Source organism: Bombina bombina, chromosome 2 (assembly GCF_027579735.1).
Source record: "Bombina bombina isolate aBomBom1 chromosome 2, aBomBom1.pri, whole genome shotgun sequence".
In the NCBI taxonomy this organism is placed as follows: Eukaryota; Metazoa; Chordata; class Amphibia; order Anura; family Bombinatoridae; genus Bombina; species Bombina bombina.
The window spans coordinates 200,814,878-200,840,084 of record NC_069500.1 but is presented as its reverse complement, the minus strand read 5'-3'; the positions used below and the strand labels follow the sequence as shown (position 1 = coordinate 200,840,084).

The window sequence follows — 25,207 nt, the reverse complement described above, 5'->3', positions numbered from 1 at the left end:
TCTCACAAACTAAAATAGTTAACTATATGTGTGTGTATAACCTACCTGGAGTCATAAAAAAAAGGAAAGTCAAAATTAAAGGGACACTGAACCCAAATGTTTTCTTTTGTGATTCAGATAGAGCATGTAATTATAAGCAACTTTCTAATTTACTCATATTATTAAATTGTCTTCATTCTCTTGGTATCTTTATTTGAAATGCAAGAATGTAAATTTAGATGCCGGCCCATTTTTGGTGAACAAACTGCGTTGTTCTTGCTGATTGGTGGATAAATTCACACACCAATAAACAAGTGCTTTCCATGGTCCTGAACCAAAAAAATAGCTTAGATGCCTTCTTTTTCCAATAAAGAAAGCAAGAGAACGAAGAAAAATTGATAATAGGTGTAAATTAGAAAGTTGCTTAAAATTGCACGCTCTATCTGAATAACGAAAGAAAAAATTTGGGTTCAGTGTCCCTTTAAAGGACCTTTAAACTTGACATTTCAACAACGCTTAAAATGTTTCATTATTGCAAGTGAAACATGAGTGCAATATACATTCATTATTTATTTTGCAGCCTTTTGTTGTAAAATACATCTAAAAAAATGTGTTTGTTGCACTTTCTCCCAGGGAGGCAGCGTGGTTTAATACTTTAAGGCAATTTATGCAGCTTTTGTTGACTTTTCCCTCCCTCCCTAAGCTTCTATGGTGTCACATGCATTTAAAAGGGGGATTATCAGTTTTTCATAAACAATCATGATAGACAAATCATTATTTGCAATAGTAACCAAGTCGAATCAGTGCTAAACCACCTTAAGAGAATACAAAAGTGCAGGCTACCCCAGTCTGCCCATGTGCAAACCGAGTTTGTGCTATATCTGAATATTAGCTTGTGATTGGTTAGCAAGGATTCTTTTGTTCTGGGGGAAAGGGAAATCAGTGAAAAGAATAAACATAAAACAATATATTCATTTGACAAAATAAAACTGCAGTTTTTGTTGTAAAATTATTCATATATTTCAAGGTTTATAATCATGTAGTTTACAAATTCAGTTTAGTGTCCCTTTAAAGTTTCATGGGACATGAAACCCAAAATTTTCTTTCAAGGTTCAGATAGAGCACACAATTTTAAAATAAATAGGTCATCTAATATATTTTCATTAGGTGAATAAGACATCAAAATAAAATACTGAATAAAACCAATATAAGAGGAATCTTTTCTATTAAAGTGAAGGTCCATTTTGATGAATTAGTGCCCGATTTTTAAAAACAAGGGCACTTTAATTCATTAAAATTGACATTTCACTGTTTTCTTCAAAAACGGCAGCCGCTCCAGCACTTCCTCCGCCTGTTGCAAGCCGTCCAAAATGACGAATCCGGCTTACTCCAATCACAGCGTTGCATCAGGCCAAGATTCCCCCGGGGGGAAGCTGTGATTAGAGGAAGCCTGATTCATCATTTCTGACGTCTGCCGAGGCTTCCAACGGCCGGGGGAATCTCTGGAGCGGGATTCAGGATTAAAAGGTAAGTTTTTGAAGAAAACAGTGAAATGTCAATTTTGATTAATTAAAGTGCCCTTGTTTTTAATAGGTATTCCCGTTTGTTTTCTCCTCCAACATTCCATATGTGTATTTATTTTAAGTGGAATGAGTGTAAATACTGTTAGATGGTTCAAGCTTACAGTTTATTCAAAGTATGGACAAATACTGCTATAAGATAGACAGATTTAAGACTGAAACACATCTGAATCTACCTATACCACCTTAAATTGAAACAAATCTCACATCCAATCAGGAGAGTGAGAGGTGTTTAAAAAGCCTACAAGGTGATACAGACCAGCATGTCTTGATAAAGCCTAAGGGCGAAACGTGTTGACCTAGACACTTTGTCACCCTGTTATCCTGCTTCACTGTTCAGTCAACAGACCATCTTTTATCCTGAGGAGTTCTTATTGTGAACGGAGGGAGTTGGTGTGAACATAATACATTACTGTTTGCTATATTATACAGAGACATTATGTCACCGCAAAGTCTTTTCAAATCCAGCTACCACAGAGTCACTTTATATCTAGTCACTGGAAGTGACCGCCAAGTATATCTAGTCACTGGAAGTGACCGCCAAGTTTCTCTACATCGATCCCCAGGATCCCTTTCTGTAACTAGGAAAGAGGGGACACGGACCAGAGATACATCTTCTGCACAACTCCAAGTAACCCGCTAATTAGGGATCCCCTATGACTTACTATGTCACTACATTTCTAGCAATTCACCTACATCATCTGCCACTTGGCTATTAATATCGCCACATTATCGCTACACTATCGCTACATTGAGCAATTCTACACCTGACCTGAGTGATGTAAGAGGAGTCTAAATAAAAAGCCGCATCCAGGTCATGGCTGGTAACGCCAAAGTGAATGAAAGCCTTAAGAAAGGTCTCCTAAGGTAATACTCTCCTAAAAAGTTACACAGGATATCAGATTATTTAATACCATCAGACTCAAGGTACCAAGAGTTTTCTTATTACTTGACTTTTTGCTTTTCACCGCTTATCTTGAGAGCCATAGGCCTTGGCTTTATTGTTTTATTTTGCGATTTAAGGCATTTTATATTACACCAATATTGCTGCTACAGGTAGCATTTTAATGTACTAAGGGAGACGTCCCTTTTATCTTTATTTCATTGTTTTATTAAATTATATAAATTTATAGCTTTCATTCACTTGTTATGTGTCTTTTGTATCTATTCAGTTACATATTTTCATTTATATACCCACATATATAGGTTCATACACTATTATATAGAAATATATTTAATTCATAAGATCCGTGCTTTTAGCGCTAACTCTTTTTTTCTGTATTCACTATTCTTTGTTTTTCTCTGAGTGTCATGATTCAGATACAACATGCAATTCTAAACAACTTTTAAATTTACTTCTATTATCACATTTTTTGTTTTCTTAGTTGAAAATTAGGGACATAAGCTCAGGAGTGTGCACATGTCTGGAGCACTATGTGGCAGCAGTTTTGCAAGAATGTTATCTATTTGCAAGATCAACCATTTCCTGTCATTTAGTGCACCAAACACCTACCTAGGTGTTTTTCCCACAAATAATACCATGGGAACAAAGCAAATATGATAACAGAAGTAAATTGGAAACTTTTTTTTAAATTTTATACTCTGTCTGAATACACATATTCAGATAGAGCAGGGGGTTTTCAAATAAAGATACCAAGTGAACAAAGCAAAATTGATAATAGGAGTAAATTAGAAAGTTGCTTAAAACTTCCTGCTCTATCTGAATCATGTAAGTTTAATTTTAACTAGACTATTCCTTTAACTGTTGTAATCAAGCACAATCCAAAATACAACTGTAAAATGTATTGCTTTTTTAGACCTGAAGTCTAAACCATTATTAATAATAGTATAGCACAGAGCTACATAAAGAATAACTTAGCATACCATCAGCTCCAGCTATATCTGGTATCAGTGGCGTCACTAAGGGGGTGCGGGGGTGCGGACTGCACCTGGGTGACATGTTACAGGGGCTTCTGGGGGTGACACCACCATGTGTAGGCACACTTAATTTTTCTGAAAAAGCCTATTTTCTAGAGCAGCATGCAGGTACAGCATCAGAAACATTCACGCTGCGTGTTGGTGGTTCCCAGTTCAGTCCAATCACATCACTGCTCTTCCCAGTTACCAGCCCCGCACTTGCACTCTGCTCACACTTGGAGCCGGAATCTTTTATCCTGTGTGTACCACCGGAGCCATGCACCAGTACCCTACATTCTCAGCATGGCGAGCCTGGAGGAGACCAGGTAGCTCCTGGAGAGCCTGAAGGACACGGTAAGGGTCCAGAAGCCGGCTGTGCAGAGACGGGGAGTAGTTCTAGGCAAAAACATTATATTAAATGCAGTTTACATTTTTTGTAAGTATGTATATGTGTCTGAGTGTGTTTTTGTGTGTGTCTGTGTTTTTGTGTGTTTGTGTGTCTGAGTATTTGTGTGTGTGTCAGTGTGTGTGTGTGTGTGTGTCTGTGATTTTATGTGTCTGTGTTTTTGTGTGTTTGTGTGTCTGAGTATTTGTGTGTGCGTCAGAGTGTGTGTGTGTGTCTGAGTGTGTGTGTCTGAGTTTTTGTGTCTGAGTGTTTATGTGTGTTTTTGTATGTGTGTGTATGTGTCTGAGTGTTTTTGTGTGTGTCTGTGTGTTTTTGTGTGTATGTGTGTCTGAGTATTTGTGTGTGTGTCAGAGTGTGTGTGTGTGTCTGTGTTTTTGTGTGTTTGTGTGTCTGAGTATTTGTGTGTGTCAGAGTGTGTGTGTGTGTGTCTGAGTGTGTGTCTGAGTTTTTGTGTCTGAGTGTTTATGTGTGTTTTTGTATGTGTGTGTATGTGCCTGAGTGTTTTTGTGTGTGTCTGTGTGTTTTTGTGTGTATGACTGTGTGTGTGGGTCTCAGTGTTTGTGTGTGGGGGTCTGATTGTGTGTGAGTCTGAATATCTGTGTGTGTTTTTTGTGTGTGTGTCTGAGTGTTTGTGTGTGTGTGTGTGTGTTTGGGTGGGTCTGATTGTGTGTGGGTCTGATTGTGTGTAAGTCTGAATATATGTGCTTCTGTTTTTGTGTGTGTCTGAGTGTTTGTGTGTGTGGGTCTGATTGAATCTGAATATCTGTGTGTGTTTTGTGTGTGTCTGAGTGTTTGTATGTGTGTCTGAGTGTTTGTATGTGTGTCTGAATGTTTATGTGGGTGTGCCTGAGTTTTTGTGTGTGTGTGTGTGTCTGAGTGTTTCTGTGTGTGTATGAGTGTTTTTGTATGTGTGTGTGTCTGAGTGTTTCTGTGTGTTTCCTGTGTGTACTATGTGAGCCACAAAAAAATCCCCCCAATTTTTTCTAAACTATATATAAAAAAAATCTCAGCAAAGCAAAGAAAGTACCCCCAAAAATCTACACCTAAAATAAGTCCCCTAAAAAATATATATATAACCCTCCACCCAAACACCAAACCCCCATAAAGCAAACCTAAAGAGCCTCCAAAAATCTACACTTCCCAAAAAAATCCCAACCCTAAAGCCTAAATAAAGCCAAATAAACTATACTTAAAAAAAGCTCCTCTACAAAAAATCCCTGAAAAAGAAGAAGAAGAAGAAGAAGAACACATCTACACAAAGTCTACTCATAATAAAAACAAACACTTTCTTAAAAAATCTAGTGGGAGAAAAAAACTTTTAGTGGGGGGTGACACCATGAGTTACCGCACCGAGTGACTCCAACTCTAGTGACGCCACTGTCTGGCATGAATTTTGCTATGCAGAATAAGGTCGGAATATGACAACTCTAGGCGTAGCAGTGATTCTTATTGACAAGGGCTAATGTGCCTGTGAATAACTACCTTGTCTATCAACATAGGTTGGATGGAACAAAAATATGATTTTGTTTAGTTTTGCCATCTTTGGTTTTTACAGATATACAGAGGGTGAATGGATTCCCCACTTTAATTATCAACTATCTGCTCATTTTATTGAACAGCAAATTCTACCATCAACAGATCTGACCAGTAGGGGCACAACTCAAAATACAATTCTTGTTCATCTTCACAGACTTTTACATTCTTCCACAATTTAATGTGCAAAAATATTGACTTTGTGAAAAACTGATTGAGAGATAATTTTTTCAAAAGCACTCTGCATGTTGAATATTTATATTGTTTCGAGCGAAAGTAAACTCAACAATATGAATATGTTTATTTAAAATATGTCATGAAATATTTTTATCTTTAGCTATCATGTACTGTACATTAAGATAGATCTTAAATAAATTAATCCTAGCAATCAAATGAATGGGAAATGGTTATGATCTGAGTCATTTCTCATTCTTATTAAAATGTTTCCATGGTACAGGACTCAGAGCAATTTCCTGTAACTTATCTAATTTTTCCTGCAATCATTTATGCCATTTATAAAACAGAGAGTTAAAAATAGCCCATATATATATATATATATATATATATATATATATATATACACACACATATATATATACACACATATATATATATATACACACATATATATATATATACACACATATATATATATACACAGACACTCACATATTACACACACACACATATCTATATTATAATCTCGTTTGTAACGCGTCCGTCGCCAGTTGCACACGCTGCGCACGCAGCCAAAAGAATCGGATTCCGAAAATGTCATTTTCAGTATTCACCTGGATGCAGCGTAGGCAAATGAAGCCTTAAAAAAAAAACACACACCCGCCTGCACGAAATAATGAAAAACACGTAACTGCCTGCAAGAAATAAACTCATAAGGCCCACACAAAATAAAAACACCTAACCGCCCATACGAAGTATAATAAAAAAAATAACTAACCTCCCACACAAAGTTTTAACACCTAAACTGCCAACCCCCACATCGCAAAATAATAAAGTACTTAACCCCTAATCCGCAAATTAAACAACGCAAATAACATAATTAAAATATTAACCCCTAAACCGCCAAGCCCCCACATCGCAATAAACCTAATTAACCTATTAACCACTAAACCACCAAACCCCCACATCGCAATAAACCTTATTAACCTATTAACCCCTAAACCGCCAACCCCCCACATCGCAATAAACCTAATGAACCTATTAACTCCTAAACTGCCAACCCCCCCACAAGGCAAATAACTAATTTAATTACTAAGTCCCCTAACCTAACACCCCCTAAATTACTTACTTACAATACTAAGTTACAATTAAAATAAAAAATTCTAACATTAATTTGAAAATAAAACCTAACATTAAATTACAAAAAAAGTCTAAAATTTCAGAAATAAACAAAATTATCAAAAATTAAAAATTAAACCTAATCCCTAAGAAAATAAAAAAGCCCCCCCCTAAAAAAACACCCCCTAATCTAAACTAAACTACCAATAGCCCTTACGTTGCATTCAATTATCAGTGTACGACGGAGATCGGACAAAGAGGAGCCTCCACGCTGCTTTGAACCACCGCCAATGAAGACTGCCGCTCCGAATCCGCGCATCAGGGAAAACCGCTCCACACCTACGCTCCACGCCGCCTTCGCTCCGGATGAAGGGTAGAAGATGATGGAGCTGTCTGGAAGAAGACCTTCACCGCTGGACTTCAGGAACGATGATTACCTATTTGGGGCTCTTAGGGGGTGGCTTTTTTTTTAGATTAGGGTTTTTTGGGCTGTAAAAGAGTTGATTGCCCTTTTTAGGGCAGTAAAAGAGCTGAATGCCCTTTTAAGGGCAATGCCCATACAAATGCCCCTTTAGGGACAATGGGTAGCTTAGGTTTTCATAGACTTAGTTTTTTTTATTTTGGGGGGGTTGGTTGGGTGGGGGAGTTTACTGTTAGGGGGTACTTTGTAATTTTTTTACATGTAAAAGAGCTGATTTCTTTGGGGCAATGCTCTACAAAAGGCCATTTTAAGGGCTGTTGGTAGTTTATTGATAGAGTAGGGGGTGTTTTTATTTTGGGGGGATTTTTATTTTTAATGGGGTATTAGTTCAGGTTTAAATTATGTATTTTGGATAGCTTTGTTTATTTTTTTTCTGTAACTTAAATTTTTTTTATTTTTTGTAATATTAACTTTGGGGTTTGTAGTTTTTTAAACATAGACTGCCCTCTGGGGCAGGCTTATCACCTAGTATATATATATATATATATATATATATATATATATATATATATATATATACACAGTATCTCACAAAAGTGAGTACACCCCTCACATTTTTGTAAATATTTTATTATATCTTTTCATGTGACAACACTGAAGAAATTACACTTTGCTGCAATGTAAAGTAGTGAGTGTACAGCCTGTATAACAATGTAAATTTGCTGTCCCCTCAAAATAACTCAACACACAGCCATTAATGTGTAAACCATTGGCAACAAAAGTTAGTACACCCCTAAGTGGAAATGTCCAAATTAGGCCCAATTAGCCATTTTTCCTTCTCGCTGTCATGTGACTTATTAGTGTTATAAGGTCTCAGGTATGAATGGGGAGCAGGTGTGTTAAATTTGATGTTATCGCTCTCACACTCTCTCATACTGGTCACTGAAAGATCAACATGGCACCTCATGGCAAATAACTCTCTGAGGATCTGAAAAAAATAATTGTTGCTCTACATAAAGATGGCCTAGGCTATAAGAGGATTGCCAAGACCCTGAAACTGAGCTGCAGCACGGTGGGCAAGACCATACAGTGGTTTCACAGGACAGGTTCCACTCAGAACATGCCTCGCTATGGTCAACCAAAGAAGTTGAGTGCACATGCTCAGCGTCATATCCAGAGGTTGTCTTTGGGAAATAGACGTATGAGCGCTGCCAGCATTACTGCAGAGGAGTGGGGGGGTCAGCCTGTCAGCGCTCAGACCATACGCCTCACACTGCTTCAAATTGATCTGCATGGCTGTCGTCCCAGAAGGAAGCCTCTTCTAAAGATGATGCACAAGAAATCCTGCAAACAGTTTGCTGAAGACAAGCAGACTAAGGACATGGATTACTGGAACCATGTCCTGTGGTCCGATGAGACTAAGATAAACTTATTTGGTTCAGATGGTGTCATGCGTGTGTGGCGGCAACCAGGTGAGGAGTACAAAGACAAGTGTGTCTTGCCTACAGTCAAGCATGGTGGTGGGAGTGTCATGGTCTGGGTCTGCATGAGTGCTGCTGGCACTGGGGAGCTACAGTTTATTGAGGGAACCATGAATGCCAACATGTACGGTGACATGCTGAAGCAGAGCATGATCCCCTCCCTTCGGAGACTGGGCCACATGGCAGTATTCCAACATGATAACTACCCTAAACACACCTCCAAGACGACCACTGCCTTTCTAAAGAAGCTGAGGGTAAAGGTGATGGACTGGCCAAGCATGTCTCCAGACCTAAACCCTATTGAGCATATGTGGGGCATCCTCAAACGGAAGGTCGTGAAGCGCTCTTTGATGTTGTCATGGAGGAGTGGACTCCAGTGGCAACCTGTGATGCTCTGCTGAACTCCAAGCCCAAGAGGGTTAAGGCAGTGCTGCAAATTAATGGTGGCCACACAAAATATTGACACTTTCGGCCCAATTTGAACATTTCCACTCACTTTTGTTGCCAACGGTTTAGACATTAATGGCTGTGTGTTGAGTTATTTTGAGGGGACAGCAAATTTACACTTTTATACTGGCTGTACATTCACTAATTTACATTGTAGCAAAGTGTCATTTTTTCAGTGTTGTCACATAAAAAGATATAATAAAATATTTACAAAAATGTGAGGGGTGTACTCACTTTTGTGAGATATTGTGTATATATATATATATATATATACACACACACACACACACTCATATATTACACACACACACACACATATATATATATATATATATATATATATGCACACACATAATACACACACACCCCTACATATATACCTGTATTAGACACACAAACTCACATATTGCACACATAAAAACACACACACAAATTTGTTTGCGTGAACTTGCTGTAATTTAGCTCCCATAAGTTTCTATGGGTGGCGTTGAGCAGCAATGTCCGCTCTTATTACAAGTTGAAATGAAATGTGATCGCTTGCAATGTAGCTTGCAATGTGGGAGTGGGGCAGTTTAGGGGTTAATAGATTCATGTGGTAGCTTGTTGACTAGTATACACATTAAGTAAATGTCACACATTTGTGTTTTCATTATACTATCTACATCAAATTATAATTACAAAGTAACTATATGGTTTAGAAAAACATAGGAAGTGGGAAATGACAAGTATTTCTCTCTTACAATATTTATACTACTTCCTGATTATCAGTAATTTTCTCACTTCTCTTTGGGAAATCACCACTGTTTACCGATTAACGTACTACACTTTATAGGCTGGCTATGAAGATTGTCTATTTGGATGTAATTGGTAAAATTACAGATTTTTTTTTTCACTGCAGAATTAATCAATCAATAAAGGAATCAGTATTTCCATGGTCACGCGTTCATAACAGTGACAGTGGTAGCCTTGTAATATACATACTATAAATACATTTCCCCAAATTGCTCTGTACTACATGTGTTTAATAGGAGTTGCAGCTCCTAAGCATGGCAAAAACAGTAAATGACAGAGTCACAAAACTGATTGTGTTTTTTGACTGGTTGGCCAGCAAGGTTTAAAGCCATAGCACACTAGGAACAATTGGCACATTTAATACAAAAATGCTCTTACAAATTACAGCATGTAATGTTTTACTATAATGTTTCTTTAAAATAAATTACAATGTTTATCTGAGCACCTAGAATGTTACAGGATCTCTAAATCTAGCTTTGCCAATGAAAAAAACTGTTTGTTTTTATACTTTCAGAATTTCCTATCTTTTCAGTTCATCACTGCTGCAATATTACAAAGTGGATCACCCCCCAGCAATCAATTGCGTCTGTCTGTCTTGACATTCATGCACTTAAAGCACAAACTAATTTGGTTGCATTTCCCATGATCTGACATCTTACTGTATTATATTTTTGGGTGCAAGTATTTTATCTTTCCTTTTAATAATGCACCTAATGTAAGATGATATTGTAATATATTTCTCACTCAAAGACAGAGAATGTTATATTTAAAAAAAATCCTTGAATCTAAGAGATAACCACTAATAGATTGTTCCAATACCACTTTCTGGGTCTACATCTGATACTTTGGGGCTTGGTTAGGAGTCTGAAAATGATCACAATCTAATCAAAAAATAAGCAAAATAATACATTGTTACAAAAATACTTGATAATGGACTATATAAATGGATTATGCAAAGAAAAATCTAGTGTACAGTGTCCCTTTATATAAATATGTACCGTTAGATATTGTTAAATGCATATATCTTTTTTAAACAAGTCTTATAGTGGTATCATAAAATTTAATGTGTTACTGAAATACAGGTAACATTGTTTAACTTAATAAAGTTTATTAAGGGTTAAATAGGTTTAGTTAAAGGGACAGTCTACTCCATAATATGTATTGTTTAAAAAGATAGATAATCCCTTTATTACCCATTACCCATTACCCAGTTTTGCACAACCAACAAAGTTATATTAATGCACTTTTTACCTCTGTGATTACCTTGTAACTAAGCCTCTGCAGACTTCCCTCTTATATCAGTTCCTTTGATAGACTTGCATTTTAGCCAATCGGTGCCCTCTCATAAGTAACTCCACGGGCATGAGCTCAATGTTATCTATATGGCACACATGAACTAATGCCCTCTAGCTGTGAAAAACTGTCAACTGCATTTAGATAAGAGGCATCTTTTAAGGGCTTAGAAATTATCATATGAACCTACCTTGGTTTTAGCTTTCAACTAAGAATACCAAGAGAACAAAGCAAATTTGATTATAAAAGTGAATTGCAAAGTTGTTTAAAATTGCATGCCCTACCTGAATAATGAAAGTTTAATTTTCACTACACTGTCCCTTTAAAGAAGGGTTAAATATCATCAATCTGATAGCACACATTTTAATGTAATGAAGTTTGTCTAATGTCATATATCTCGTAATTCTCTCAAAGGTGAGTAATTTGTGCCACTCAGAGGTGGGTAGATTGTGTCACTTTGAGCCATAAATGGTTTCCCCAGATCATTAAAATATATGGTATTGTTTAAATTTAGTTTGTATTACTGAGGGTGGATTGAGGGTAGAAAGCAAAATAAAAGGGTGGGTGGGGATTTAATGGGTTTAAACATAGATATATATTTTACAAGAAATTCAGCTTTGGAAGAAAGGATATTGGCTTCAGAGCAAGCCAACATTCTTTCTTCTAAAGCAGGAATTAATATCACATTCAGGTCCAGGACCACAGCTGTCCTCTAGAATAGTAGGAAATCTCCTGGTGGGTCAGTACTGGGTGTGGAGGAGTTGGACAGAGTGAGCTTCTGGCCTTTACTTGGGTTCTTAACCATATCCCACAGATTGTTAAGTCAACTCAAGTGCTCTTCTTCCTGCCCCAGTTATAAATAACAGTTATTATACCATCCAATGGGAAAATAACAGGCAAGAATCTAGAGAAATTTTAAAAATGTATATCTCTGGTCTAGGGTCTGACATGGGTTTACCTTGGGGAAAATTTTAATGGACCAGGGTACATTAGTCCAATCTGGTCTAAGTCTAATGTTGGACTTACAGATGTAAAAAGGGCATAATGGCATTTATCTTATCTACAATCTTTTGTGGGCTTATTAGTGGCAAAAGGTTAAGACAATGATACCATGTCAGTCTCCTTTATATTTACATTCCAAATAGCCCCAACAAATGGTATTTTTTGTGTGACAAAGTGCCGGGAAGAGTGATAAATAATTTTATTTATGATTCTGCACAGTTACTAACATGATATGTGGGATAACAAATATAACCCTCTTGTACATTCTGGTTTTGTAGATTTGCCACTGGGCTCACCCCGAGCTGTTGTTTCAATATACTTGTTGGTAGGACAAACCTGGGTCGGTGGATTACTAATAAAAAAGGAAATTGTTAGACCTGCAGCTAATACTGGCAGGGGTTGAACAGAATTTATTGTTTGTTTATTATGAAAATGATCTGTTTTGCCTTACTTGTTACTTTGAACTAAAACTAAACAAGATTAAATCTCTTTAAAACTTGATTGAGAAAGTATTGTCGGTAAATTTATATTAAACACTTTGCGATTGTAATTTAAAGGGACAGGAAACCCAAAATTATTATTACATGATTTAGATAGAGCATACAATTTAATACAATTGTTCAATGTACTCCTATTATCTAATTTGCTTAATTCTAGGTTTGCTCAAGAGCTTGGGGCTAGTTGCTGATTGGTGGATGCACATCTATGCCTCTTGTCATTGGCTTACCAATTTGATTAGCTAGCTCCCTGTTGGGCAATGCTGCTCCTTCAAGAAAGGGTACCAAAAGAATGAAGCAAAATTTATATTAGAAGTAAATTGAAAAGTTATTTAAAAATGTATGCTCTATCTGAATCATGAAATAACATTTTTGGGTTCCATGACCCTTTAAAGAAAATTTATCAATGGTGTGAATATATGCGCCAAAAAAGGGACAACTGATTTGGAACACATTAACAGTATGAAAGTTAATTAATTCCTAAATATTTATTAAAAGAAAATAGTATAATCGGCTGTGCCCAGGGGTGGAGGTCGCAATTGCGACAGGGCCCCTGAGGATGGGGGCCCAGCTTTAAAAAAAAATATATATATTTTCAATAAAAAACGTTGACCTGCCACTGCCTGCACTGATATCATGTGAGTGTGACATGATGTTTCACTAGTGTCTCTGACTACAGGGGTTAGTGTTTCTGTTTTACCCATTGGTGTTTATGTGTGTGTGTATGTATGTGACTGTGTGTGTGTGTGTGTGTGTATGTATGTGACTGTATGTGTATTTATGTATGTGTGTGTGTGTATGTGACTGTGTGTGTATTTATACATGTGTGTGTGTGTGTATGTGACTGTGTGTGTATTTATGCATGTGTGTGTATGTGTGTATGTGACTGTGTGTATTTATGTATGTGTGTGTGTGTATGTGTGTATGTGACTGTGTGTGTATTTATACATGTATGTGTATGTATGTATGTGACTGTGTGTGTATTTATGTATGTATGTGTGTGTATGTGTGTATGTGACTGTGTGTGTATTTATGTATGTGTGTGTGTGTGTGTGTGTGTATGTGACTGTATGTGTATTTATGTATGTGTGTGTGTGTATGTGACTGTGTGTGTATTTATACATGTATGTGTATGTATGTATGTGACTGTGTGTGTATTTATGCATGTAATGTGTGTGTATATGTGTATGTGACTGTATGTGTATTTATGTATGTGTGTATGTGACTGTGTGTGTATTTATACATGTATGTGTATGTATGTATGTGACTGTGTGTGTATTTATGCATGTATGTGTGTGTGTATGTATGTGTGTATGTGACTGTGTGTGTATTTATACATGTATGTGTATGTATGTATGTGACTGTGTGTGTATTTATACATGTATGTGTATGTATGTATGTAACTGTGTGTGTATTTATGCATGTATGTGTGTGTGTATGTGATTGTGTGTGTATTTATACATGTATGTGTATGTATGTATGTGACTGTGTGTGTATTTATGCATGTGTGTGTGTGTCTTTATGCATGTGTGTGTGTGTATGTTTGTGGAACCAGCAAATTACAGACCTTGTTACTACAGCATGGGGGGGGGCAGGGGGTAAACAGTGTCACTATACAGTACCACTATATACAGTACGGGGGGGCTGGACAATGTCACAGACTACTGTGGTCATTTTATAAAGTACTGGGGCGGGTAGGGTCAGGCCAGCCATCTTACCGGCAGATTACAGACTGTGTCACTAACTCACTATATACAGTACTGGTGGGTTAAACAGTGTCACTATATACAGTAATAGGGGGTCAGACCATTTTACAGACTGTGGGCACAGGGTACCTCCTTTTGCAGATGTAATCTGATTCACATTTTTTTTCTGTGTTAAATGTAAAAAAAAAAAAGATATGTATAAAATTCACCTTTTTTATGGGGGGGGGGGGCTAGGGGGGCCCTTTTTAGATTCTTGCACCTGGGCTCTGTGGTTTCTATTTACGCTTCTGGCTGTTCCAACAAAACTTGCTATTAAAGGGATAACAGAGCATACCATTAAAAAAAAATCCAATTTACTTCTATTATCAAATTTGCTTTTGTCCCCATGATATTCGGTGTTAAAGAGATACCTAGGTATGCATCTGAAGCACTAAATGCTAGGAAATAGTGCTGCCATCTAGTGTTCTTGCAAATAGATAACATTCTTACAAAATTGCTGACATATAGTACTCCAGATATGGGCCAGCTCCAAAGCATAAGTCCCAGCTTTTCATCAAAAGATACCAATAGAACAAAGAAAAATTGATAATAGAAGTAAATTAAAAAGTTGTTTACAATCACATACTCTATCTAAATCATTAAAGAAAATGTTTAGGTTTCATATCCTTTTAGCAAAATTGACTTTATATTTATCAAATATTGCTCTAGATGGATGGTAAGACTGATTTAACTCATTTGCTTTTTGGCTTTTGTCATCATTAATGCTGCCTGCAACAGAGGGCAAAGAAGGTTCCTGTGACCTGTTGCAGAGAACAGCGAGAAAGAGCAAATCCCTTTTTTGATACAATCTTAATTCAGATCCATACATTGCACTTTTAAAAATGATTTTGTCTCGCCATCCAATCAGAGGCAAAAAGACAATGTTACTATTGCTTTGTGAACAAAAGAGGGCATATTATGATAAATATTTGCATTCTGTGTATATTTAGTCACCCTATACCACTAGTTTCAAACCTGCCCTAAAGCCTCCTCAACAGGCCAGGTTTTCAGGATTACCTTGGATGATAGGTAAAATAACCGTGTTTACTAATCAGCTGATTATTTAACCTGTGCTTACGGTTGCCACCTCGACCATGTTTTGCTGGACACTTATGAGTTACACATGCTGCAGGGTGTGCAGGGAGGAACATGAATAGTGTTATACAGGGTCACTATTTGTGTGCAGTCCAGGGGCTCAGTACATGTTGCCCTCGGCACACCCTGCAGCATGTGTAACTCATAAGTGTCCAGGAAAACATGGCCGAAGTGAGAACCCTACCTGTGCTCCAGTTCAGATATCCTCAAAATGTGGCCTGTTAGGGAGGCCTGAGGACAGGTTGAAAAACCAGAGCCCTATCCTAATCAAGATTTCTAGAGGAGTCAATGGCGGCATTAAGCATTTCCATACAAAATACGCGCCAGTTGCGAGGCTCTACTAGTGATCTTTCTTGCCTATTAAGTTACGCCCTTTTCTGGTGCAATTCCTTGCATCTGCACATTATTCTCAGACTTATCTTTGCTTTAAATATTTCTGTCTAGCATTTCTTTAGTGTTTAATATCCCTTTAAACCTAGAGGACTGTGCAGCTGAGAGTTCTCAGACACAGACTTGCAGCAGCTTCATGATGCATTACAGATTTACTTAAAGGGACATGAAACCCAAAAATTCTCTTTCGTGATTTAGACAGAGCATGCAATTTTAAACAACTTTCAGATTTACTTTAATTATCTAATTTGCTTCATTCTCTTGATATCCTCTGTTGAAATGCATATCTAGATAGGCTCAGTAGCTGCTGATTGGTGGTTGCACATAGATGCCTCGTGTGATTGGCTCACCCATTTGCATTGCTATTTCTTAAATAAGGGATATCTAAAGAATGAAACAAATTAGATAATAGAAGTCAATTGGAAAGTGGTTTAAAATTGTATTCTCTATCTGAATCATGTAAGACAATTTTTGGGTTTCATGTCCCTTTAACTCGATAATTAGATTCTATACAGTCTGAAAATTAATCAACTTTTTTGTATGATTAATATTAAAAAAGCATTTTATGCTTTTTTTTTAACTATTAAAGAATACCTTGCTAGCGATTGCGAGGGAATTGCAACAAATCATATAATTGTTTCCTGGTATTGAATTATTTTCATTAATAATATTTTGGTGAAGAAAATAAGTCACTCACTCTAAGATGCACAATATCAGATCAGTTGTGACTGTCTATTATTTATTTATATAATTTTATCTATCATCTGTCTGTGTCTGCCTGACTTTTTTGTTTTCCATTACACTAATTACCCATCTTCATAAACATATGGCAGTAAAGGGTTAAGTTCAGCTTTACCCTCATCAGCTACGTTTTGCATAATTAAGCTATTATTTATTGCACTCTAACAAGCAGGACTTTCCATTTATTAATTTTTTTTGTATCTGACACAATTAAGGGTGTTCTTCTTTTCTTATGTTTTGCTTGTTCTTTCAAAATATCTTAAAACTAAAGGAATAAACAAAGATTTGCACAAAAACTAGAATATGACATATTGCTAAGAGCATTTAAAAGCTTCAATACAATGTAATAAGTTTATAAGAAGAGACATAGGCCTCTAGTTATCAAACCGTCAACCGCAAATACACTGGAATTCTGTTGTGGCGAGGCTGATTCGCCTTAGTTATCAACCCCTACTGCCTGGCAAAAGTAGAATATAGTGACGTAACCAACGATCCGCCGGACTCAGTCCGACACAGATCGATGGTTACGTCACTACAGATGTTCCGAACGCAAGTTCGGCACATACTGACTACTTTTGGTAGTTATCAAACTACTACCAGGTACGCTCACCACTATTTCGGGCCAGCGTACCTGGATTTCAATGGGAGTCTGACCATAGCGAAAGCTCATGTTCGCTGCTGCCCGATATCCCATTGATTCCTCGCATTCCATTGGCTCATTAGAACAGCCAATAGAATGCGAGCTCAATCCGATTGGCTGATTGGATCCTATCAGCTAATCGGAATTCGAGGGACGCCATCTTGGATGACGTCCCTTAAAGGAACCTTCATTCGTCGTTCAGTCATCGGTTGAAGAGGATGGCTCCGCGTCGGCTCCTTTGAAGATGGCTCCGCTCCGCTCCGGATGGATGAAGATTGAAGACGCCGCCTGGATGAAGACTTCTGCTGGATGGAGGACCTCTTCTGCGCCACTTGGATGAAGAATTCGGCTCGGCGGGATGAAGACGACTCAAGGCAGGGAGATCTTCAGGGGGTTAGTGTTAGGTTTTTTTAAGGGGGGTTTGGGTGGGTTAGAGTAGGGGTATGTGGGTGGTGGGTTTTAATGTTGGGGGGTTGTATTTTTTTTAACAGGTAAAAGAGCTGATTACTTTGGGGCAATGCCCCGCAAAAAGCCCTTTTAAGGGCTGGTAAAAGAGCTGGTTACTTTGTAATTTAGAATAGGGTAGGGCATTTTTTTTATTTTGGGGGGCTTTATTATTTTATTAGGGGGCTTAGATTAGGTGTAATTAGTTTAAACTTCTTGTAATTCTTTTTTATTTTCTGTAATTTAGTGTGTGTTTTTTTTGTACTATAGTTTAGTTTATTTAATTTAATTTAATTTTAGGTAATTGTAGTTAATTTATTTAATTAATTTAATGATAGTGTAGTGTTAGGTTTAATTGTAACTTAGGTTAGGGTTTATTTTACAGGTAATTTTGTAAGTATTTTAGCTAGGTAGTTATTAAATAGTTAATAACTATTTAATAACTATTGTACCTAGTTAAAATAAATACAAAGTTGCCTGTAAAATAAAAATAAATCCTAAAATAGCTACAATATAATTATTAGTTATATTGTAGCTATCTTAGGGTTTATTTTATAGGTAAGTGTTTAGTTTTAAATAGGAATTATTTAGTTAATAATAGTAAGTTTTATTTAGATTTATTAAAATAATATTAAAGTTAGGGGGTGTTAGTGTTAGTGTTAGACTTAGGTTTAGGGGTTAATAAGTTTAATATAGGTGGCGGCGTGGTCCGGGAGCGGCAGTTTAGGCATTAAATTTAGTTGCGGCGGGGTCCGGGAGCGGCGGTTTAGGGGTTAATGAGTTTAATGTAGGTTGCGGCGGTGTAGTGGGGGACAGGATAGGGGTTAATAACTTTAATATAGGTGGCGGTGGGCTCCGGGTGTGGCGGTTTAGGGGTTAAACAATTTATTTAGTTGCGGCGGGGTCCGGGATCCGCAGGATGGGGTTAATAACTTGAATATAGGTGGTGGCGGTGTAGTGGGGGGCAGGATAGGGGTTAATAGGTATAATGTAGGTGGCGGCGGGGTCCGGGAGTGGCGGTTTAGGGGTTAATATATTTATTATAGTTGTGGCGGGGTCCAGGAGCAGAGTTTTAGGGGGTAATAAATTTATTTAGGTGCCGGGGGCTCCGGGAGCAGCAGTTTAGGGGGTAAAACAGTGTAGTTTAGTGTGGGTGCTTAGTGACAGGCTATCAAGAAAGCTGCGAAGAAGCCTATGAGCAGCGAGATCGATGACTGTCAGTTAACAACAGTCCGCTGCTCATCGCTCCGTACTTGGTGCGCGGCTTCTTGACAGCTTTTTTGATAACTTTGGCGAACGTATTCAGGTCTGCGGCAGTGATGGTAGGCGAGCTTAGGCGAGCGTATTGGGGCGGCAAATGCAGGTAAGTAGACGGCTTCATAACTAGAGGCCATATAGTAAGTGAAGCATAAAATCATAGAAAGTAGATCCTGATGCGTTTTAAGTTTATGCAAAAATAGTTTTTTATCTTTAATTCATAAAAAAAAGTCACACAAATATCTGCGTCTTGTCATCAGCCTTCTGCACTCAGTCTAACAAACAACAAAAAACAGCTGATGAGCTAAAATGACAACCAATCCTGCAGTTTTACATAATATCATAAACCAGCATATATTTATGAAACAGGGATTTCCAGCCCTCAAGCTAAAAAAAAAACAACTTTTTTTTTTTAAATAACCTTTTTTGATTTCTGAGACATTATGATCTATCTTTCTTTCTTTCTTCAATGCAAGATAAATCTAAATATTAGAAAGAAATACTAAAAAAATCAAAAGCTTCAGTAACTTTGTAGTCATTTTAACTAACTATATATAGCAGTGTTATATATAATATGTCCTGTGGCGAACAATGTATAACTGTTTTTCTAATTTGATAACCCTGCTACATACAATATGCATTTCAGGGAGAGATTGGATTACACATGTAATAAACCAAAATAACCAATAAGCTTTGCAGATTATTTTAAGTTTTTGCACTGCATCCAATGCAATGCAATACAATACAGGTGCTAAGTAGTTTTGACAGCTCTGAAAAATGCCTGAAAATCATCAACAATTTGCTGTAGCAAAATATAGTAAATATTTGAAAATGTGTGTTTGATTGTGTTTTCCTTAGTTACTAATTAACTGGCATCTTTCATTATCCTATAAGAAATACATTTACTTACTAGTCACTGAGGCTCAATATCTGCTTCTGTCAGTATCTTAATGTCCTTTCACGTTCTTGTTGCCCTCTGTACAGCTCTCTGAAGCTTTTTTCCAGGGTTTAGCCTGGACAGTGTATAAAATAACTTAAGAAAGAGAACAGGAACACACTCACTTCGTTCTCCTTTTTTTTTTAGATGAGTACCTTCGGAAAGAAGGAAGGAAGGGAGGGGAGAGGAAGTCAACAACCCTATGCTTTCCTGCAAAAAATAAGGAAACAGCAGATAGACATCTTTTTCTTCTTAAAAACTTTTTGGCAGAAGAAAAGAAAATGAGAAGGAATTCCACTAACATTCCATGAAGAGCAAAACCTCCACTGAGTATAATGAACAGCATAAGATTACCAGGGGATTGAGCATAATCCACTGTAAAATCCATTGGTGTAACTTCTTGATGTCTAGTTGGTCCCTAGATTTATGTTTTCATTTTCAGTTGCCTACATTTCTGTGTTATTTCCCCAAAAAGATTGATGTAGTGGGTTTGACCACTCTACAGTAGCACGTAGCTCTACCATGACAAGTCTTCAACATTGTTCTGAACCCAGCATATACATTGAAGACATTCCACAACTTTGCAAAGTTTTATTATCACTAAGATTTAAAACATTCAGTTGAAAATAAAATAATTCATCATGCATAAATGATCTAATTATCACAAATGATAATTCATAGATATTCCAGGTGTAGCATACCCATGGATCTCACCAAACCCCAAAATTTAAAATGACATAGCTACACAAACTACTTAAAATGTTCAACACTTTATATTAAGATATAACACCCATAACAAACCACAAATAAACACAACAGATAGGTATATGCACACACACACACACACACACACATATATATATATATATATATATATATATATATATAAATATATATATATACAGTGAAACCTGCTTAAGACGCAATGGCATTGGACAACGGAAATTTTCCGTCTTGGACAGGTTTCCGCCTTATACAGTTAGTGACTGATGGAGAGTCTTTTGACATGCGCAAAATCCAAAATGGCAGAATAATATTACTGTATTGGTCATAAAGCCAGTCTGACCTGCACTGCCGCAAGGGAGCATGGGACTGGATTCCTGACCAATCAGGAAGTCGGGCGGCAGGTTTCCATGTTCCCTTGTGGCACTTGGGCGTAAATGCTCAGGATCAGCACCATACCATACAGTACCAGTATCAGTATCAGTGCATCCCTAATCAGAATCAATTGCTTGTTTTTCAAGTAACAAAGACAGTACAGTTTTTCTACTTAATCATTACACCAGTTTTATTATTTATTTTTTATCTGGATTTACTTTTTTTTTTCTAACACAGAAAATGGGTGAGAAAACATCAATTGTATACAGACACAGTACAGTATTAAAAGATTAATTGTTGCATCAATTACTGTCTTCGCTTTCCTTTTCACTTCGCCATTGCCAACTAACTATTCTTCCATGATTTTCTCTTTATTTTCTCTTTATTTTAGATCGCTTAATAAATTTGCGTTTTGCCGCACTTACATTTCTTAATGCATTTTTTTACAACTTATCTTTTGTATAGGCCTCAATCACTTTCACTTTTGCAGCGAGAGTAATAGTGTTGCACTTTCTAGGAGCCATTCTGTGTCCCACACCTCTTCCGTTTCAGCGTCTGTTCCCACATCCCTTCCGTTTCAACATCCTTCCCACACCACTTCCATTTCAGCGTCCATTCCCACACCTTTTCCGTTTCAGCGTCTTTCCAACACCACTTCTGTTTCAGTGTCTGTTCCATCGTTTCAGCGTTCCCACACCGCTTCCGTTCCAGCGTTGCCACACCCCTTCCGCGTTACATTTTCCGGCTTATCCAAGTAGCTGAACATAATGTATATGCACTTAACACTGGGACTGCATTCCGTTTCCGTGTTGGACAGGTTTCGGCTTATCCAGGTAGTTAAACAATGTAAGTATAACACTAAGCACCCGGGACTGTGGAATATTTCCGTCATGGACAGGTTTCCGTGTTATACAGAGTCCATCTTGGACAGTTTTCATTGTGTGTATATATATATATATATATATATATATATGTATGTATTTTACCACTCCAGATACTTAATATTTCTGCTCATTGTGATTATTGGTTAGTTTTTGTATTCATGTCACCCTGAATGAATCTGCTGCATTTTAAGTGAATTAAAGTAGTTTGTTAACAGGGCACTAAAGAATACTCAGTCCCACTGTAGAAACAATTTTGCCAAGTATTACAGGGGCGCCACTTCTCAGGCAGGTGAAAAATCCCAGGTGATAAAATGCCACGGTCAGCTCTTCAAAAAATGACAAATATGTGAAGGTTAAAACAACAAAGAGAAAAGAAGGCACTCCAAATGCATAGTAACTCCGGGTAATGTCCCCACAGATGAGAAACCCCCTAGTATGCAGAATACTCACGATGTAGCAACACTTATCCAAAAGTGCAAAATAGTGCACTCTGGGTCCTTAGGAGCTCCCCAGCTAGCTCACAACCTGTCGCAGTCAGCAGCATCTGTGAGGACATTACCCTGAGTTACTACACCATTGGAGCGCCTTCTTTTCTTTTTCTTGTTAACAAGGCAGACTACGATGATTCCCTGTTATATATTTTTAAGAGTTGTGTCCAACAAAGGGAGCACCCCCCAACTGAAATGTTGGATGCTTGGACTCCAACATTTTACTTTTAACTTGTAATATGAGAGCAAGAATAGGAGCGCTATTGATGTAAATTTAGTGCAGTTAACGCTCAATAGCGCTAATATTTTTGCACTCCACTTGTAATCTAGTCCTAAGTTTGCAAATTGATGGACTTTTAGTTAAATTTATTTTGTGGAACAGAACATAATACACATGGATTATCAATGGTATATTTATATACTGTATATACCATTTAGATTTATAATGCATGGGCTTATGTGTTCATGCCAAGAAGATGAGTAAAGTTTCTACCTTATTGCTTAAGAAATCCCTGTCCCCCTTCTTGTGAGAATGTCTGTGGACAAACCCTGTGATGTTTGAAAATGTGTGAATTAGTTACGTATAATATACCTAATGGCAGTAAATGTAATCTGCAGTTTGGTACTGGGTCAGGATGTACAGTCCTATTTCTACTGGAGCTGTATTTCTATTCTGTTTGTTTAACCTATGTTCTGTTGGATGCACATAATTTCCTAGCTGTTAATGGTTTATGTAGTGTTTTTTGTTGGGTTTGTATGGCATTGTTTGTTTTAAGGAGGTTCGAGTATGATCGGGTTGATTGACACCCCCTGCTGGCGGCCTATTGGCCTTGTGAGCTGCTGGTGCAATGCTGAATACGGAAAGCGTATTGCTCGCCGTATTCAGCGAGGTCTATCGGACCTGATCCGCACTGTCGGATCAGGTCCGACAGACCTTGATAAATTGGGGCCTTTGTGTCTCTGTCTCTCTGCAGCAAGCCTGTGTGTCTTTGTCTCTTTGCAGTGACCCTGTGTGTCTTTGTCTCTTTGCAGTGACCCTGTGTGTCTTTGTCTCTCTGCAGCTAGCCTGTGTGTCTTTGTCTCTTTGCAGTGACCCTGTGTGTCTTTGTCTCTCTGCAGCTAGCCTGTGTGTCTTTGTCTCTCTGCAGCTAGCCTGTGTGTCTTTGTCTCTTTGCAGTGACCCTGTGTGTCTTTGTCTCTCTGCAGCTAGCCTGTGTGTCTTTGTCTCTCTGCAGCTAGCCTGTGTGTCTTTATCTCTTTGCAGTGACCCTGTGTGTCTTTGTCTCTCTGCAGCTAGCCTGTGTTTCTGTCTCTCTGCAGCGAACCTGTGTGTCTCTGTCTCTCTGCAGCGAACCTGTGTGTCTCTGTCTCTCTGCAGCGAGCCTGTGTGTCTCTGTCTCTCTGCAGCGAGCCTGTGTGTCTCTGTATCTCTGTAGCGAACCTGTGTCTTTGTTTCTTTTCAGCGAGCCTGTGTGTCTCTGTCTCTCTGCAGTGATCCTGTGTGTATTTGTCTCTCTGCAGCGATCCTGTATGTCTTTGTCTCTCTGCATCTAGCCTGTGTGTCTTTGTCTCTTTGCAGTGACCCTGTGTGTCTTTGTCTCTCTGCAGCTAGCCTGTGTGTCTTTGTCTCTCTGCAGCTAGCCTGTGTGTCTTTGTCTCTTTGCAGTGACCCTGTGTGTCTTTGTCTCTCTGCAGCTAGCCTGTGTGTCTTTGTCTCTCTGCAGCTAGCCTGTGTGTCTATCTCTTTGCAGTGACCCTGTGTGTCTTTGTCTCTCTGCAGCTAGCCTGTGTTTCTGTCTCTCTGCAGCGAGCCTGTGTGTTTCTGTTTGTCTGCAGTGAGCCTGTGTGTCTCTGTCTCTCTGCAGCGATCCTGTGTGTTTTTGTCTCTCTGCAGCGAGCCTGTGTCTCTCTGTCTCTCTGCAGCAAGCCTGTGTGTTTTTGTCTCTCTGCAGCGAGCCTGTGTGTCTCTGTCTCTCTGCAGCGATCCTGTGTGTCTTTGTCTCTCTGCAGCAAGCCTGTGTGTCTTTGTCTCTCTGCAGCAAGCCTGTGTGTTTTTGTCTCTCTGCAGCGATCCTGTGTGTCTTTGTCTCTCTGCAGCGAGACTGTGTGTCTGTTTTTCTGCTGCGAGCCTGTCTGTCTCTGTCTCTCTGCAGCAAACCTGTGTGTCTCTGTCTCTCTGCAGCGAGCCTGTGTGTTTCTGTTTGTCTGCAGTGAGCCTGTGTGTCTCTGTCTCTCTGCAGCGAGCCTGTGTGTTTCTGTTTGTCTGCAGTGAGCCTGTGTGTCTCTGACTCTCTGCAACAAGCCTGAACATTTCTATCTCTCAACAGCAAGCCAATGAGGCCTAGTTATCAAGCCGTCAACCTCAAATACGCTGGAATTCTGCAGCGTATTTGTGGCGAGGCTGATTCGCCTTAGTTATCAAAGGCTAGAGACCTGCAAAAGTAGAATTTAGTGACGTAAGCTTCGATCCGCCGTACTCAGTCCAACACAGATCGATTCTTACGTCACTCCAGATGTTCCGCACACAAGTGCGGCACAATCTGACTACTTTTGCTAGTTATCAAAAAACTAGCAGGTACGCTCGGCACTTTTCCGGCCCAGCATACCTGGTTTTCAAACCGCCACCCTGGCGGCGGATCCCGTAGAAATCAATGGGAGTCTGACCACAGCGAAAGTTCATGTTCGCTGCTGCCAGACATCCCATTGATTCCTATGGGAGCTGTCTACACCTAACACCCTAACATGTACCCCGAGTCTAAATACCCCTAATCTGTCCCCCCTACACCGCCGCAAGTAAATAAATTTATTACCCCCTAAACCGCCACTCCCGGAGCCCACCGCCAC

The 25,207-nt window shown here is 38.4% G+C and overlaps 1 protein-coding gene across 1 annotated transcript in view; it reads right to left on the bottom strand.

The window, feature by feature from the left end:
* The window catches only part of ZNF366 (zinc finger protein 366), a 107,113-nt gene extending 87,126 nt beyond the window's left edge, over positions 1-19,987 (bottom strand). The window contains exon 1 of the mRNA XM_053701435.1: positions 19,867-19,987. The gene's annotated coding sequence lies outside the window, so the exon portion shown is untranslated. The remainder of the gene's footprint in view (positions 1-19,866) is intronic.
* Between the last annotated feature and the right edge of the window lie 5,220 nt (positions 19,988-25,207).